Raw genomic sequence first — 16,813 nt, 5'->3', positions numbered from 1 at the left:
CAAGAAACTGCAGAGTGTGGTGAACTCAGCCCAACGCATCACACAAGCTTGCCACCCTCATATTGATTCTGTATACACCCCCGCTGCCTCAGGAAGGCAGACAGCATTGTCAGAGACCCTTCCCACCCAGGCTTTGCCTTCTTCCAGACCCTTCCATCAGGCAGAAGATACAGAAGTCTGAAGACCCGCACATCCAGACATTGGAGCAGCTTCTTGCCCACAGCTACCAAACTCCTCAACGATTCTCCCTCGGACTGATGTGTTCCCTGCAAGACACTATTCACGATGCCCTATGCTGCTCTAGCTCATATATTTGCTTTGTTTGGCCCTTGTTCCGCACTGTAACCAGCTACTTATTTGTCGATGTACTTTGTCGATTATTCTTTTTGTCTACTGTGTACATCTCTTTGGCCGCAGTAAAATATTTTTCACTGTACTTCGGTACATGTGACAATAAATCAATCAATCAATCAAATCCCCAATTCTGGCGTTTTGACATGAAGGTCCTGCACATCCATCTTGTAAGCAGTGTTCATTTTCCGAAATATTCCAAACAAAGGTTGTAATGAGTCCCATTTTGGTGCCTTGCCGACAAATTGTTCAGGATTCAGCTGGCAAGGAATAGGGTAGGTCGCCAGATTAAAAGTTTTAACCCAAAGGACAATTATGCAGCCGGACACTTCAGGACATTCGCTGCAAGAGCTGTCCGCTGTGGGTAGGACTTTAAAACAAGGCCCGTTCTGGTCCGCCTCTTGAGTTCGACATTAAAAATCCCATTCCGCTACTTTGTAAAGTGTGGTGTTCACTCAGCATCCTGAGAAAAAAATACTTTTTCAAGCATTACATTAAAAAAAAACCTGCCTATTCATCTCCTTGGCGTTTGCAAGATCTTTCAGCGTTCAAATGATTGCGGCAATACGGTGGATAACTAATTTGCCTGCAAGAAATAAGAATGGTGAAAATGATTTATTTCTTGATATGTTAAAAGTAAGCTATGATATCTGCTGCTGAGTAAATCAGCAAAATAGCATACCTCACTTTAAAAGTGAGAGGGAACCTGACTTTCCTCCATTTTCACAAATAATTTTCACCACATACTGTCTGTATCCCAAATTATTACCTAACGGTATGTAGCATGAAACGGCACTTTCACCAGGGAGGGTAATTAGGACTGAAGCGACAGAGTGAATATTCCGTGATAGACTTGGCTTCAAAGCTATTTGGGTCGCAATGCAAGAAAATAAGTGAGAGTCATTGGATGTCAAAAATCAGCTCACAACTGGTGGTTTCTGCAATTTTGTTGTCAATTCTTTTGACCCAAAGTTGGCAGGGAGCTTTGGAGCGGGGTGGCAGGGTAACACAGTGGGTAGCACTGTTGCTTCATAGCTCCAGGGTCCCAGGTTCGTTTCCCGGCTTGGGTCACTGCCTGTGCGGAGTCCGCATGTTCTCCTCGTGTCTGCGTGAGTTTCCTCTGGGTGCTCCAGTTTCCTCCCACAAGTCCCAAAAGACGTGCTTGTCAGGTAATTTGGACATTCTGAATTCTCCCTCAGTGTACCCAAACAGGTGCCGGAATGTGGCGACCAGGGGCTTTTCACAGTAACTTCATTGCAGTGTTAATGTAAGCCTACTTGTGACACTGATAAATATTATTATTATTGGAACAATAGTTCTGGTATGGAGCGAAGGCGGGTGAATGGGAAGGCCTGTGGCACACTGGACACAGAACTGAGTGGGAGAAGAAGATGACATGATTCGCGCTTGAAAGGAGGGAAACTAAAGAATAATTTGTAAAAGTGGCTTTGATTTTCACCTAGAGGTGTTTTCCATATTGTATTTTAAGGCCAGGAATGTTATATTCCTGTAGAGACTGAAAACATTTCTGAAGATAAAGGAACCTCCAAAACGCCAATGGAAATAAAACCACAGGATTTCACTTGTACTGAATTTTATTGTATAAACCAAATAATTCAAACATTGATTAAGAGGTGAATAAATAAAAGTAAGAAGTCTTACAACACCAGGTTAAAGTCCAACAGGTTTGTTTAAAATCACTAGCTTTCGGAGCGCAGCTCCTTCCTCAGGTGAATGAAGAGGTAGGTTCCAGAAACATATATATAGACAAAGCGGGGTACATTGGCGAGACCATGCAGACGCTGCGACAACGGATGAACGGACATCGCGTGACAATCGCCAGGCAGGAATGCTCCCTTCCAGTCGGGAAACACTTCAGCAGTCAAGGGCATTCAGCCTCTGATCTTCGAGTAAGCGTTCTCCAAGGCAGCCTTCAGAACGTGTGACATTGCAGAATCGCCGAGCAGAAACTTATAGCCAAGTTCCGCACACATGAGTATGGCCTCAAATGTGATCTTGGATTCATGTTGCATTACATTCACCTCCTCCCATCTGGCCTGGGCTTGCGAAATCCGACCAACTGCCCTGTCTTGACAATTCACACCTCTGGGATTACCCCTATCTCTGGATCTGTAAAGACTCAATTACCTGCAAATGCTCGCAAACAAAGCATTGTCTTTCATCTTTGACTTTGTCTATATATACGTTTCTGGAACCTACTTCTTCATGCACCTGAAGAAGGAGCAGTGCTCCGAAAGCTAGTGACTTGGAACAAGCCAGTCCAACGCCGGCTTCTCCATATCAGAATAAATAAAAGAAAAGGGTAAATTGTGCTTTAAATAGGTGATGCAACAAAAATATGCCTCATGCAGTTACAAGCATTTGCCACACGAATATGGAGTCACTTGTAATCTTCGTCTTTCCAACTCAACCTCCAGTAGATAGGATCTCTCACTTCACCCTCAATCATTTCTGCCTTGAGTCACAACTGTATTCCATCTGAAGTCACCAGAAGGGAGGCACGGTGGCACAGTGGTTAGCACTGTTGCTTCACAGCGCCAGGGTCCTGGGTTCAATTGCTGGCTTGGGTCACTGTCTGTGCAGAGTCTGCACGTTCCCCCCGTGTCTGCGTGGGTTTCCTCCGGGTGCTCCGGTTTCCTCCCACAAGTCCCGAAAGACGTGTTAGGTGGATTGGACATTCTGAATCCTCCCTCAGTGTTCCCGAACAGGCGCCGGAATGTGGCAACTAAGGGATTTTCACAGTAACTTCATTGCTGTGTTAACGTAAGCCTACTCGTGACACAATTAAAGATTAGTATTATTATTTTTTAATTGGTTATCGCCAATAAGGCACATGCCTATGAGTCCTCTTTCACTTTAGTCACAACTGTCCTAATGTCACTGAATCCTGAGAGACCCCCTTCCTCCATCCGTTCGAAGGGACTGGTGGAAAGTGGTACCACTGCAACAGCAGCAATGGCTATTTCCAATCCATAATTCCTTTCTCTTCCTGTCTTCTGTGTTCTGTTCTTTCTGCACACAGTAACACAGTCTCAGCTCTATTCTTGGATCTCTCCTTCACACCAGGATCTGTTCTAAAACCTCCAAACACAAAACCTTCCCATTGAGGGAGTGCCTTACTTCGTTTCTCTTGCACAAAGACCCAGGGCCGGATTATCTGCCCCCCCCCCCCCCCCCCCCCAGCCACATGTTTCTCGGCTGTGCACCCTCTGCTGGCAACAAAATCCTCTGCTCCTGCCGCTTATCAATGGGATTGATTGACGCCACCCCACGCCAATGGGAAACCTGCAGGTGGTGGGGGGGATGTGGGGGGGGGGGGGGGGGGGGAGAACGCGCTGCTGGCAGGAACAGAGAATCCCAACAGCTGGAGAATCCCGGCCCCAATGTTTTAAACTGCCAGACAGAAAAAAACGGGTAGATCCAACTGCACTGCAATTAGCATTCTATTTACCCTTTGCTTCTTAGCTGTACAACCCCATGGCAACCCCAGTTCGCATGGAACATAATAAGATAATCAGGAAACCAATTAGATCCTCCTTCAAAATATTCCCCAGTCCGTTTTTATTTCTTAAAGAGACTTCAAACAAAAGAAAATCTAGACTTTTCCCAGCAAAAGTGCTATCGCCAGAGACCCAGAAGAATAGGTTTCCCCAGTGTCCTGTAGTTTTTAACTGCAGTGTTCGTTTCATTTTTTTTCCTGTCATTTTACCACCCAGCGGCGAGCTGATTGACGGGGTAATGGCTGGAATAACAAGGCTGCTCGATTCCCTGTCCACAGCACAGTAGAGGTGGGGGAATCACAGCAGGTGAGTTAGTCGCCAGTATCCGGGGTTGTGCCATTCCACAGGGTCTTCAGCTGAAATGTGATGAGGTGCAGCGTTGCCCTGAACCCCTGAAAATGAAGTCGCACAAAGGCCGGTTAGAGATATCAGCAATATTAGCATCGGAATTTTGTCGCAAAGAATTCTGTTTCCCTCCCTTTCGTCTTTAAACCCGACAGAAGTGCCACACAGCTTTTGAAAGTATAAGGAAGTGGGAGACCAGCTGCTCACAGGCCTCTGCCGATCCGACTCTTTGCCTAGTTGCTCGGAATTCCAGTCGAGTCAACATTTCCCCCTTTCCCCGCAGGAGTACACCTGCTCATCATCTTTCTCCCGATGACACCAGAGTTTGAACTCTCGTCCTGTGGGAAATTGCAGATATGAACCAGTGTCTACCCACTTACTGCTGCTTAGTGTAGTGAATTATAATGAATGCCCTTTGGTTCTTATGTGTTCTGTTAATTTGTTGCTTAATGGCGTGTGCTACAGCCATCAACGGGGCAGACTAGCTGGGAGGTGTCATTAAGCTGACAATTGGAGGGAGTTGAATTAACATTTATAGACTTAACCCAAGAGTGCTTCCAACAATCATCTCACTTCAACTGGATGTATTTTAATTCAGCTCCCTTGAATGGAATGTAGTGCTCAAAGTAAGATGGACAACTCATGCTAATGACTGTTTGTGTGCTGTGACAGACATGATTGATGCAAGAGTCCTGAGCATGGGGAGGGGGAAAGAATCGACCAGGTTTCTCCTTGCTGTTCACTGCCCAAAGATCAAGGCTGGATTGTGTGCACGTGTGCGTGTGAGTGCACTTGCATGTGTGAATATGTGTGTGTGTGCATGCATGTGTGTCTGTGCGAGTGGTTGCGCATGCATGTGCGCGTGTATGTGTAGAATGCAGATTAGGACAGAATTTTGCTTTGATTCATGCCCTTTTCACCCTCAATTAACCTACTGTCGAAGCTCATGCACGAAGAATAGCACTTGGGCAAAGTGTTGGTGAATGTGGAGCCATGCAAACAGATAAGTAACTATCTTGAGGAGAGTGGGTGTTCGGAGAGAAAAAAGAACACAGCAGCGACCACAATTTGATTTTAAAATTAAGCAGGGCGTTGAGTATCTCTCATTCTGAACGGGCCAGGGTCATGAGACCCTCCTCAGAGGGGGTCTGAATGGTAAAGGCCCCTCTGCAGAAGGTAGCAAGAATCACCTTTTTAAAAAGGAATTGGTGCTGGAAATGGGTGCAAACTGTCAAAGCTTTTTTTCTAAGCATATCATTATCTGTTAATGCATTTCTACAGCCCAGCAGCCTCAGAACATCACCCGCATCACTGGCTCGATCAATAAACATTTTTATTTTTACTGAGTGCACTGGACACTAGATTCAGATCCTGCATCGCAGCACTTAAAAACAACATCTCTAAACAATGTCAACAAGTCAAGTTACAATGCAGTGAGTGTTACGACAACTGGAAAGCACTCATACTGTCTTGTTTAGTTTGTGTGGAGACAGCTCCAGTGTTCACATGGTGCCTCTGTCTTTCTGCCTTTGGTGCTTACAAACCTTCCAGGCAGTGTTTAGTCGGAAGTCAGTCAGGTGGTAAACCATTCCACAGGGGCATGGTCTGTGGCAGATAAGTTTGAATGATGGGCAGTCTGAGAGTGTTCCATTTGCAGATAATATCCGGTGTCACTTGCTAGGTTGATCTGTCAAATATCTTCAGTGAGGGTATAAATTAAGTCAAGACTACAGAGCTGTCCCACTAATCATCTCATGGGCTTGCGTGCAGGGTTGACATAAACGTTCCACTCTTTCAACGGCAAAAAGGTTGTTCGAAAAGAACTTTCATTTTTCAACCTTTGGTTGAGAAAGGCTCATGCCACAGTAATATAGCTCCAACATGTACAGAGTTGGTGCACATTCATTCTGTAGGCCGGGGGCTTCTTCGACACTGTTCTCTTTCCAAAGTGGTGCAACATCGTGCGTTGAGTGTCCCGGGACTCGAAAGGTCGGGTCACTTAATGAGGCAACAGTGAAGAGTTGGTCGCCTTGCCTGACCTTGCAGCTGGGAGGAACTCACGGATGTGAGGTGGACTTAATTTCTGTCGGCTTGCCTTCCATTTAAAAAAAATCATTGAGGCCCTGATGCTCAACACAACGGAAAAGCCGGCCATCGTGATGAAAATTCAGGAAGTGGCAGAAAAGTCCAGCTCTCGATCCCGTCACTCCCTATTTTCACCGAAGTTGGGCCAAGGCTCACACATGTGTGACTTGGGGAGGCAACTGGTCACTTCAATCACCATCAGACACCACTGGAATGGGATTTTGGAAGAATAGGATCCAGAGATGCCCTTGGGAGAGGTATGGCACCCTTTGGGAGAGATAAGAAACCCTTTAGGATTGTTTAAAGTGAACATGATTATGCGATTTTTACACACAAACGCATTGGAGCTGTCTAGCTGTCAAGGAGCTGTCCGTCTATCAACCAGTGTTAAGCAGCTAACCAGCTCACAAAGCTACCCTGGAAGTGTCAAAGCTGTCAAGGAATGGTCCAATGATACCCCGGCTCAGTTGGCATTAGAGTGGGTAAGGGAAAAGAGTGGAAGGTGAGGACATGAGTTGGCAAAAAGTTGGCAAAGCAAGTTTGGGCATCATGGGTGGGTAGAGGGGCATTAGGTTGTTATGGGGATATGGGGCCAAGCGAGTGGGTGGATGCCATTTGTTGGCACTAATTTGCATGGGTCTGACACAGTGAGCGTGTAGGCTGGTGAGGCGGGGGGAGGGGTGAGGGCTGGAGGGATGTTTTTTGTTTTAGTATTATTTTGTGCCGGAGCACAGAGACCGACCTTGTGCCCAGCCAGCCTACCTTTGCACCTGGCATCCCATGATTTTGTTTCAAGGTCGCCCACCCCCACCCTGTCTCATACTGCACTCCCCTGACTGAAAATCCGACGCATTGGTAGATATTTTTAAAGGTCAGTCTGCCGAGCTCGGAAATCTCTCAATTCTGGGCCAGATTTTTATCGCTCCACCATTGGCGCCCGTGCTCTCAACTACGCAAAGTCTGAACCCGCAATTCTTTCCCCCAAAACCTCTCCAGTTCCCTCTCCTCCTTCAAGTCGTTCGTTAAAGACCTACCTCTTTGGCCAAGTTTTCTGGCTGCCTGTCCCATTTATCCCGAATGTGGCGATGAGGGGCTTTTGACAGTAACGTCATTGGAGCGTTAATGTCAGCCTACTTGTGACAATAATAAAGATTATTATTCTGAAGAAAAGGTTGCTTCCTTTTATGCGGGGGAGGGGGGAGGCAAGGCACGAAGCGGATTTACCGATAAATAAATCGAAACGGTATTTGAGTGTTAAGCAGTTACATGCATTGTGAAAAACAGCTCAAATAAATTAAAAGTGACAGTGTCAGGTATGATGAGCGGAAATTGTTGTACCTCTGCCGCTAATAGGTGCCACTGAGCACAGCTGTCTGTGAACTGTAAATAATATTTAAGACCACGGGACAATGTCTGCATTTAAATGGGGATCGGTCTGGAAATGATTGACAGCTGGTAAACCGTCCTGCTGGGTTTATACAAGGCATACCGCCTTTCTAAATCATTTCTCCATGTAACAATACCACCACAAGCAAGGAAGAAGTGGAGCAGGACAGCGTTCACACCTGCAGGGTTTCCCATGTCCCTTTGGCCTTCCGACGCTCCAAGGGCCTACCCCTCGCCTTGGACTGTTTCGAAACACCGACCACCAGGAAGCGACATTTATGTCGAAGGAAGTAAGGGAGGCTGTTCCTGCCACCTGAATAACGAGTGGGCTTTCCCTTGGCGGTGGAGAGTGCTGGGGCCAGCTCATTCCTATTTAAATACAGTAGTTAATGGAAATGTGACCTCGCACCATCTTAGAAATGTTCCTCAGCAAAGTCAGGCCTCTAATCTGCAATGAATTACATGACCTGCTTTAACTATCCTAGCTCTGAATTCGACTCTGAAAATCAGTCTCCTGGTAGTTACAAACTATTTTTAAAAAAATTTCTTTGTGTTTTTCATTTGCCTCTGGTATTTTGAAGATGATTACAACAGAAGGTCACGATTTGTCAGCAATTATTTCGCTTTGACATTACAATTGACCCGCTGCTGGTTTTTTTTCACTAAATGTTAACTAGCTATTCAGCATTTTTATTAATGTGCCGGATGGTTAATGCTGTTGCAGATTTGTGGCGTTTTGTTTTGTTCCGACTAAGAGTTATTGTCAATTAATCAGTGACGGTCGACACACGGTGAGTTCGGCAGCCGAGGGAAAGGTCAGACAGCCCATTGAACAAAGTTTTAAGCAACTGAGGATGTGCTCTCACATTTTAGATAAAAGCATTTTATGGCAACATCAATCTGACACAATGCTACTGAGAAGATACAGGTAGTCGGGCGGCAGCTTGTTGAAACAGTGCTTTAGTAGGTTAGAAAACGACTTGATGTCTGCAGAGCTCACTCCTTCGCCAGCGCAATGAGTAAACACATTTATTTTCGGAGGGAGGGAGCAAGAATCTGTCAGAACTCAAAGCTTGGAGGATGAGTTAGAATAGAAAACGAATAGAATCCTGACAGTGCAGAAGGAGGCCATTTGGCCCATCGAGTCCCACTGGCCCTTGGAAAGCGAACCCTATTTAAGCCTATCCCTTTACCCTATTCCCATAACCCAGTAACCCAACCTAACCTTTTGGACACAAAGCAGCAATTTACCATGGCTAATCTACCTAACCTTAGGGGCTGGTTTAGCACAGGGCTAAATCGCTGGCTTTGAAAGCAGACCAAGGCAGGCCAGCAGCACGGTTCATTTCCTGTACCAGCCTCCCCGAACAGGCGCCGGAATGTGGCGACTAGGGGCTTTTCACAATAACTTCATTTGAAGCCTTCTTGTGACAATAAGCGATTTTCATTTCATTCTCATTTAATTTTTTTTTCTTTGGGCTGTGGGAGGAAACCGGAGCACCCGGAGGAAACCCACACAGACATGAGGTGAAAGTGCGAAATCCACACAGACAGGAATTGAACCCGGGTCCCTAGAGCTGTGAGGCAGCAGTGCTAACCACAGTCCACCGTGCCGCTTTAGCTCACTTGGCTAGACAGCTGGTATGTGATGAGCTAATGGACGTACGTCGCATTTCATACACTTGGCGTTCAGGACCATCGCTTTGAGCATTTCCTGGCTCGAGGACTACCCTCATCAAAGCTCATTAATGTACAGCACAATGTCATGCTGAAGATTCTCCACTAAGACAAGTGCCCCATCTCCGTTGTGCCACTCTGGGCATCAGGCTGACGTCAGACACTTGGCAAGAAATGCTGTCCAGCTCCTGCCCCTTCTTGCAGATATGCACTTGCTGGCATTGCATGGAAGAATCAACTAGTTACAGTGTCATGTTAGCATATGTATAATTAATAGGCTACCTGACTATTGTGTAAACCTGGAGCCATTTCATTGCACTATGAAGAAGAGGAGGTTGAGTGATGTGGAAGAGCAAAGTGATTCTGAGGATTCAGGCTCACAAGACACTAAAATCAGCACTCACTGTGAAAAAGCCCACTATTAAAAAAAAGTTTGTGCAATGCGAGGTTTAATAGTAATTTTATTTGGCGTAATGGCTAATCTGTAAACATAAACTCAAAAAGGTCATAACTGATGTGCTCTGCAGTTTTGGGCTTTATTGTTTGAGAAGGATGTCAAGGCAGGAGAGAGCAGACAACACAGGTTCGCTCAGAAAGCTCAAGCAAAATACTGTGGATGCTGGAAATCAGAGAATTTACAGTGCAGAAGGAGGCCATTTGACCCATCGAGTCTGCACCAGCTCTCGGAAAGAGCACCCTACCCAAGCCCACACCTCCACCGTATCCCCATAACCCAGTAACCCTACCCAACACTAAGGGCAATTTTGGACCCTAAGGGCAATTTAGCATGGCCAATCCACCTAACCTGAACATCTTTGGACTGTGGGAGGAAACTAGAGCACCCGGAGGAAACCCACGCACACACGGGGAGGACGTGCAGACTCCGCACAGACAGTGGCCCAAGACGGGAATCAAACCTGGGACCCTGGAGCTGTGGAGCAATTGTGCTATCCACTATGCTACCGTGCTGCCCGTGATCCGAAATTAAAAACAGAAAATGCTGGATTCACTGAGCAGGTCTGAGAAACAGAGTTGACATTTCGAACTTCTACAGAATGCTACCTGGCAAAAGAGAATCCAGTGATATTGAAGGAGTTGGAAATGGGGCATGTTTTCGTTAGAACAGAAGAGATTTCAGGGTGATTTAATGCCAATGTCGAAAAGTACTGACTAGATTAGATAGGTTTGAGAGAAATAGAATGAGGGGAACACGGATAAAACGCATGTGATTTAGGAGACAGTAGAGAAGGTTATGATGCTGCATGATGCACTGCTATAGTAAATGGATGGCAGTAGAGATTGGATGAGAATAGATGGGTGGTTGAAATAAAGAGGAATAAGCGAATTTAGGAGGATAGCACAAGGATTGGAAATGCTGTTCAAGTGATGAATAAATACCATCATGGGCTATATTATACTGACAGCCTGTTTTCATGTTGTCATTTCCATACCATATAGTGGGAGGGTGTTACCCCTTCACCAGCAGAAGGCAATTGTTGCCAGTCATAATTTCTGTTAACAGATGATTCAATAGGGATTCTCCGCTTAGATCGTTGCAATTGTTTTCGCAAAGTCCTCTGAAGCATCTCTTTGCCTTCAAGGCTGCCCTTAGGGGAGTGCTCTCATTCTATTACTGAAAGACGACATTTCAACATCAAAACAATGTGTCTGTTTTACTTTGAGGATAAATACACAGTTTCTAGCGAGCCTACAGCAATCTCTACCGCTCTGAAAAATCTTATGCCATGACATGTTTCCACAACTATCGTTTCCTCACGGCTAACATGGAGTACTTGTCTTGTACTTCTCTATTTGAAAGGAAGAGACACCATAAAAGCTAGCTGTCTGGCCTTCTCCCTGTTAAAGGTCGCTGTGCCCGAGAGGAGCATATGATTGTGATTTGAACGCCTGGACCTATCTTGTGAGGCCACATAACAAGGCCTGTCAGCAGTGACTAGAAGAGTACAAGAGTACAAGTATCCTGCAATATACCTGGCAGGAGGTGCTTCTAATGGCTGTACAGATAGATTGCTTCACCATCAGGGGCAAGCTGTTGGTTGGTGGAGAGGTGTGCCAGAGCAACCAGTTGAGCAATGCTCTTCAAGATGTATTTTATTTAATGTGTACAATGCACAGGACAGAAACACACAACATTCAGAAAAAAGAAACTGCTCCACTATCTTTATATTCCACATAAACTCCTCCTAACTCTTTCTAACATTATCCGCATACCCTTCAATTCCTCTCCCCACCCCCATGGACGTCCCACGATTCCCCCTGAATGCATCCAAGCCATTCCCCTCAACCACTCGATGGGGCATCAAGTTGCGCATTTCTCTGCAATGTTTCTCTGCAATTTCCTTTCCGATTTGTACTGTCAGTACCCGGAGCAAAGGATTCGTCTTCCACACCAATTTGAAATAGCTGGAATAACTGAATTCTACATTGTATTCAATTGAGGAAAAATACTAGTTTGAAGCATTTTTATGAGAATAGATTGAGGGGTAGCTTGAGACGGACCAAGCTCATTTCACAGAGGACTATTACTGCCTGCAGCTCCACTCCATTCATCTGGGTTATGAATGCCTCCTCCGTCTGTTGGCTTCGAGGCTCCCCGATCAAATTAGTTTGGATTTATTTTGCGGGTGATTAGAATACGCCCACTGTGACTATCGTCAGGAGTTAAGTAGCTCCTGCACGTTTTCAACCATGCCCCGTGCATTTTAGAGAGATCTTGTTAACATAACAAACATAAAGCAATCTGCACAAAGTTTCTCCTCGAGTTATAGAGTGAATGATGAGGCGAAATCTAAAGGAGCACTTACAATATATCCCAATTACATAAGCACCGATTCATACTGTAATATTTGGTATGGAGTGTGTGGTGAATGTAACGTAGTAATTCACACTGTATTTACCAATACCATTGTAAGCACAGTAGCGTTATCCGACCACTAGGGGGAGTAGCTCTGGGAATGCTCAGGAGTTTGTACAGGGCTCTACCCTTGGCTCCGCCAATGACTCCTCCCCCTGGACTACTGTATAAATAAATGTTTCCAGAGCCAGCCTGAGTTCATCGAGAGTTCAACGGGTAACAGGCTGGCTCTGTAGTAAGTAGATTAAAACCACTGTTCATATCTTAAAGCACGTGTCTAGTGAATTGATGGTTCCATCAATTTAATCTACTTAAGAATAGTCAGGATCGATCATGGAATCAGCCCTTAAGCCTGGACACCTGGAACTCGACCCACAGGATGCAGAGGCAAAATAAATCTTCTCCCACTGGCTGCGGTGCTTTAAGGCCTACCTGGCAGAAGCAAGCACAGCCGAAACAACAGAGGAACAAAAGTTAAGTCTACTGCATGCGAGGGTGAGTCACAGAATCTCTACGCAACTAAACTCGGCGGTTCATATACTGCAGCGCTAGCGATACTCGATAAGATGTATGTAAGGCCCATTAACGAAGTTTACGCACGCCATGTGTTCACGACTCGCCGCCAGCGGCCGACATAATCACTCGCCGAATTTTTAAGAGAGCTCAATAGTCTATCAAATGACTGTAACTATCAAGCGGTTACCGCGGCTGAACATAGAGAACTTGCTGTACGCTATGTTTTTGTAGCGGGCCTCAGGTCTAATTATGTGCGCCAACGACTGCTGGAAAAGGGGGCCCAAGACTTAGAAACACCTGCGGAAATTGCTACCACGATGGAGGTCTCCTTCCGCAGCCTCAAATCGTTCCCCGCGGACCCCACGACCCAATCATGGACCCCCGACCAGCGACTCCCCCAGGCCTATGCCACACGGCCGCCCAGCCACCATGCTGCCCCAGCCAGCCACGATGCTGCCCCAGCCAGCCACTATGCTGCTCCAGCCTGCCATTTCTGCGGCCAGAATCAGCACCCGCGGCAGCACTGCCCAGCCTGCAACACGACCTGCAGCAGCTGCGGGCGGAAAGGCCACTACGCGAGAGTGTGCCTCACAAAAAGGGCCCCAGCTTCCAACTCCCCAGCGGCACGAAGTAATCGCTCCCCACACCTGCAGGCCCGCGGGGCACGAAACGCTGCGGCCTATGCACCGACCCCGCCCCCTCCCGCCACGTGCGATCCATGGGGGCCGCCATCTTGGCAAACCTCCACCACGCGGCCGGCCACGTGCGACTCATGGGGGCCGCCATCTTGGACGCCATCTTCCTCGCCGCCCGCCACGTGCGATCCACGGGCCCGACCTGCATCTCCACGCTCAGACAACTCATCGGAAGAGTACGACCTCCCCGGGCGCTCGACACACGGCCCGCAACTCGGCGCAGTCACCCTGGATCAAACACGCCCGAAGCATCTGCAAATTTCGATGGCAGAGGTCCAAATCAACGGGTACAAAACGCCATGCCTTTTCGACTCCGGGAGCACTGAGAGCTTCATACACCCAGACTTGATAAGATGCTGTTCGCTCCCCGTTTTCCCCGTGCGGCAAACTATCTCGCTCGCTTCAGGCTCCTATTCTGTCCAGATCCAGGGGCGCATCGCCGCGACACTCACAATCCGAGGCGCTAGCTACTCAAAATTTCAATTCTACGTTTTGCCCGACCTCTGCGCGCCACTCTTATTAGGCCTAGATTTTCAGTGTAACCTTAAGAGCCTCACCCTCAGCTTCAGCTTGCCCCTGCCCCCACTCACTATCTGCAGCCTCGCTCCGCTGCGAATACCCCCCCCCCCCCCCCCTCTCTTCGCCAATCTCACAAAGGACTGTAAACCCGTAGCCACTCGTAGCAGGCGATACAGCCTGCAGGATAGGGTATTTATCAGAGCAGAGCACCGAAGGCTTCTCAGTGAGGGGATTATAGAGGCCAGCAATAGTCCCTGGAGAGCTCTCTAATGGGGTCTCGGTGTTCCAACGAGCAATGGACCGAATGGTGGACCAGTACAGGCTGCGGGCCACATTTCCGTACTTGGACAATGTCACCATCTGCGGCCATGACCAGCAGGACCACGACGCCAACCTCCACCGTTTTCTCCAGATGGCACAGAAATTAAACCTCACCTACAACAAAGGGAAATGCGTTTTCCGCACAAACAGACTGGCTATCCTCGGCTACATCGTGGAAAACGGAATCCTGGGCCCAGACCCGGACCGTTTGCGCTCTTAGAACTCCCCCTCCCTCATTGCCCCAAGGCCCTCAAACTGTGCATGGGCTTCTTCTCCTACTACGCCCAGTGGGTCCCTCAATATGCAGACAAAGCCCGCCCACTCTTTAAGGCCACACGATTACCCCTGTCAGCTGAGGCGCGCCAGGCCTTCAACTGCATCAAGGAGGACATCGCCAAAGCGGCCATGCGGGCGGTGGATGAATCCACCCCATTCCAGGTAGAGAGCGACGCCTCAGAGGTAGCTCTAGCAGCCACACTAAATCAGGCAGGGAGACCAGTCGCATTTTTCTCCCGTACCCTCTCCGCTTCAGAACTCCGACACTCCTCAGTCGAGAAAGAAGCACAAGCCATTGTGGAGGCTATTCGTTACTGGAGGCACTACCTCGCAGGTAGGAGGTTCACCCTCATCACCGACAAAGATCGGTTGCCTTTATGTTTGATAACTCGCAAAGCGGCAAAATAAAAATGATCAAATTCTTCGGTGGAGGATCGAACTCTCCACCTATAGCTACGATATTAAGTATCGACCCGGGAAGCTCAACAAGCCTCCGGATGCCCTACCCCGCGGGACATGTGCCAGCGCGCAGATTGACCAACTGAAAGTCGTCCACAAAGACCTCTGCCACCCGGGGGTCACTCGGCTCGCCCAGTACATCAGAGCCCGAAACCTGCCTTTCTCCAACGAGGAGGTAAAAGCGGTCACCAGGGACTGACCGATCTGTGCGGAGTGCAAACCGCACTTCTATAGACCAGACAGGGCCCACCTGGTCAAGGCTTCTAGGCCCTTTGAACGCCTCGCGATTGATTTCAAAGGACCACTCCCCTCAACTAACAAGAATGTTTACTTTCTAAACGTCGTAGATGAGTTCTCCCATTTCCCATTTGCTATCCCGTGCCCCGACATGACCTCCCACACATTCATTAGGGCCCTGCATAGCATCTTCACCCTGTTTGGTTTCCCCAGCTACGTACACAGCGACCGGGGTTTGTCCTTCATGAGCAACGAGCTGCGTCAGTACCTGCGCGACAAGGGCATTGCCTCGAGCAGGACTACCAGCTACAACCCTAGGGGGAACGGGCAGGTGGAGAGGGAGAACGTGATGGTCTGGAAGACCGTCCTACTGACCCTCCGGTCTAGAAAGCTCCAAGTCTCCCAGTGGCAGGAAGTCCTCCCAGACGCGCTCCACGCTATTTGGTCCCTCTTATGCACAGCGACCAATCAGACCCCTCACGAGAGGCTCTTCATTTTTTCCAGGGGCACTACCACGGGGGTCTCACTTCCGGCATGGCTGAGGACACCGGACCCGGTACTCCTGAGGAAACACATCAGGGTACACAAAACCGACCCCCTTGTTGAGAAGGTGCGCCTGCTCCACTCCAACCCCCAATACGCCTTCGTCGAGTTCCCTGACGGCCGTCAGGACACGGTATCCCTCCGGGATCTGGCACCCGCTGGATCCAGCGCCCCCTCTACCCCCACAGAAGGACCCCTCACCCTACACCCCATGCTGCCGCCCCCTCGCGCTCCCGAGCCCACGAGCTCGCTCCACCAGTTCCGTGCACCCGCGCCGGCCAGCCCCCAGCGCCCCCAGTCCCCGGTCGAACCAGAAGAGTATGAAGCTTGGATACAACCCTCCCTGGAGTCCACCATCGTACCCCAGCACACAACACCCATCCAGCCACCGCAAGAGGCTGCAACCCCGGTGCTCCGCAGATCACAGCGGGCAGTTCGACCACCGGACAGACTTACTTTGTAGACCACCACCCCCGCCGGACTTGGTTTTCTTGCAGGGGGTGAATGTGGTGAATGTAACTTAGTAATTCACACTGTATTTACCAATGCCATTGTAAGCGCAGTAGCGTTATCCGACCACTAGGGGGAGTAGCTCTGGGAATGCTCAGGAGTTTGTACAGGGTTCTACCCTTGGCTCCGCCCACGACTCCTCCCCCTGGACTGCTGTATAAATAACCTTGTCCAGAGCCAGCCTGCCAGTTCATCGAGAGTTCAACGGGTAACAGGCTGGCTCTGTAGTAAGTAGATTAAAACCACTGTTCATATCTTAAAGCACGTGTCTACTGAATTGATGGTTCCATCAGAGTGCTTGACAAATATTGGCCAGGAGGCCAGGGAGAACTCTCCAGCTCTTCTTTGAAATAGTGTCTTGGGATCTCTTTCGTCCATCTTAGTGAGGAGATATAGGGCGCGATTCTCCGGCCCCCATGCCAGGTGGGAGAATAGCGGGAGGGCCTCCCCACATTTTTCATGCCCTCCCGCTATTCTCCCCCCCCCCCACGCCCAGC

This window comes from Scyliorhinus canicula, chromosome 11 (genome assembly GCF_902713615.1).
Source record: "Scyliorhinus canicula chromosome 11, sScyCan1.1, whole genome shotgun sequence".
NCBI classification, from domain to species: domain Eukaryota; kingdom Metazoa; phylum Chordata; class Chondrichthyes; order Carcharhiniformes; family Scyliorhinidae; genus Scyliorhinus; species Scyliorhinus canicula.
Note: the sequence above shows the minus strand (reverse complement) of the source record.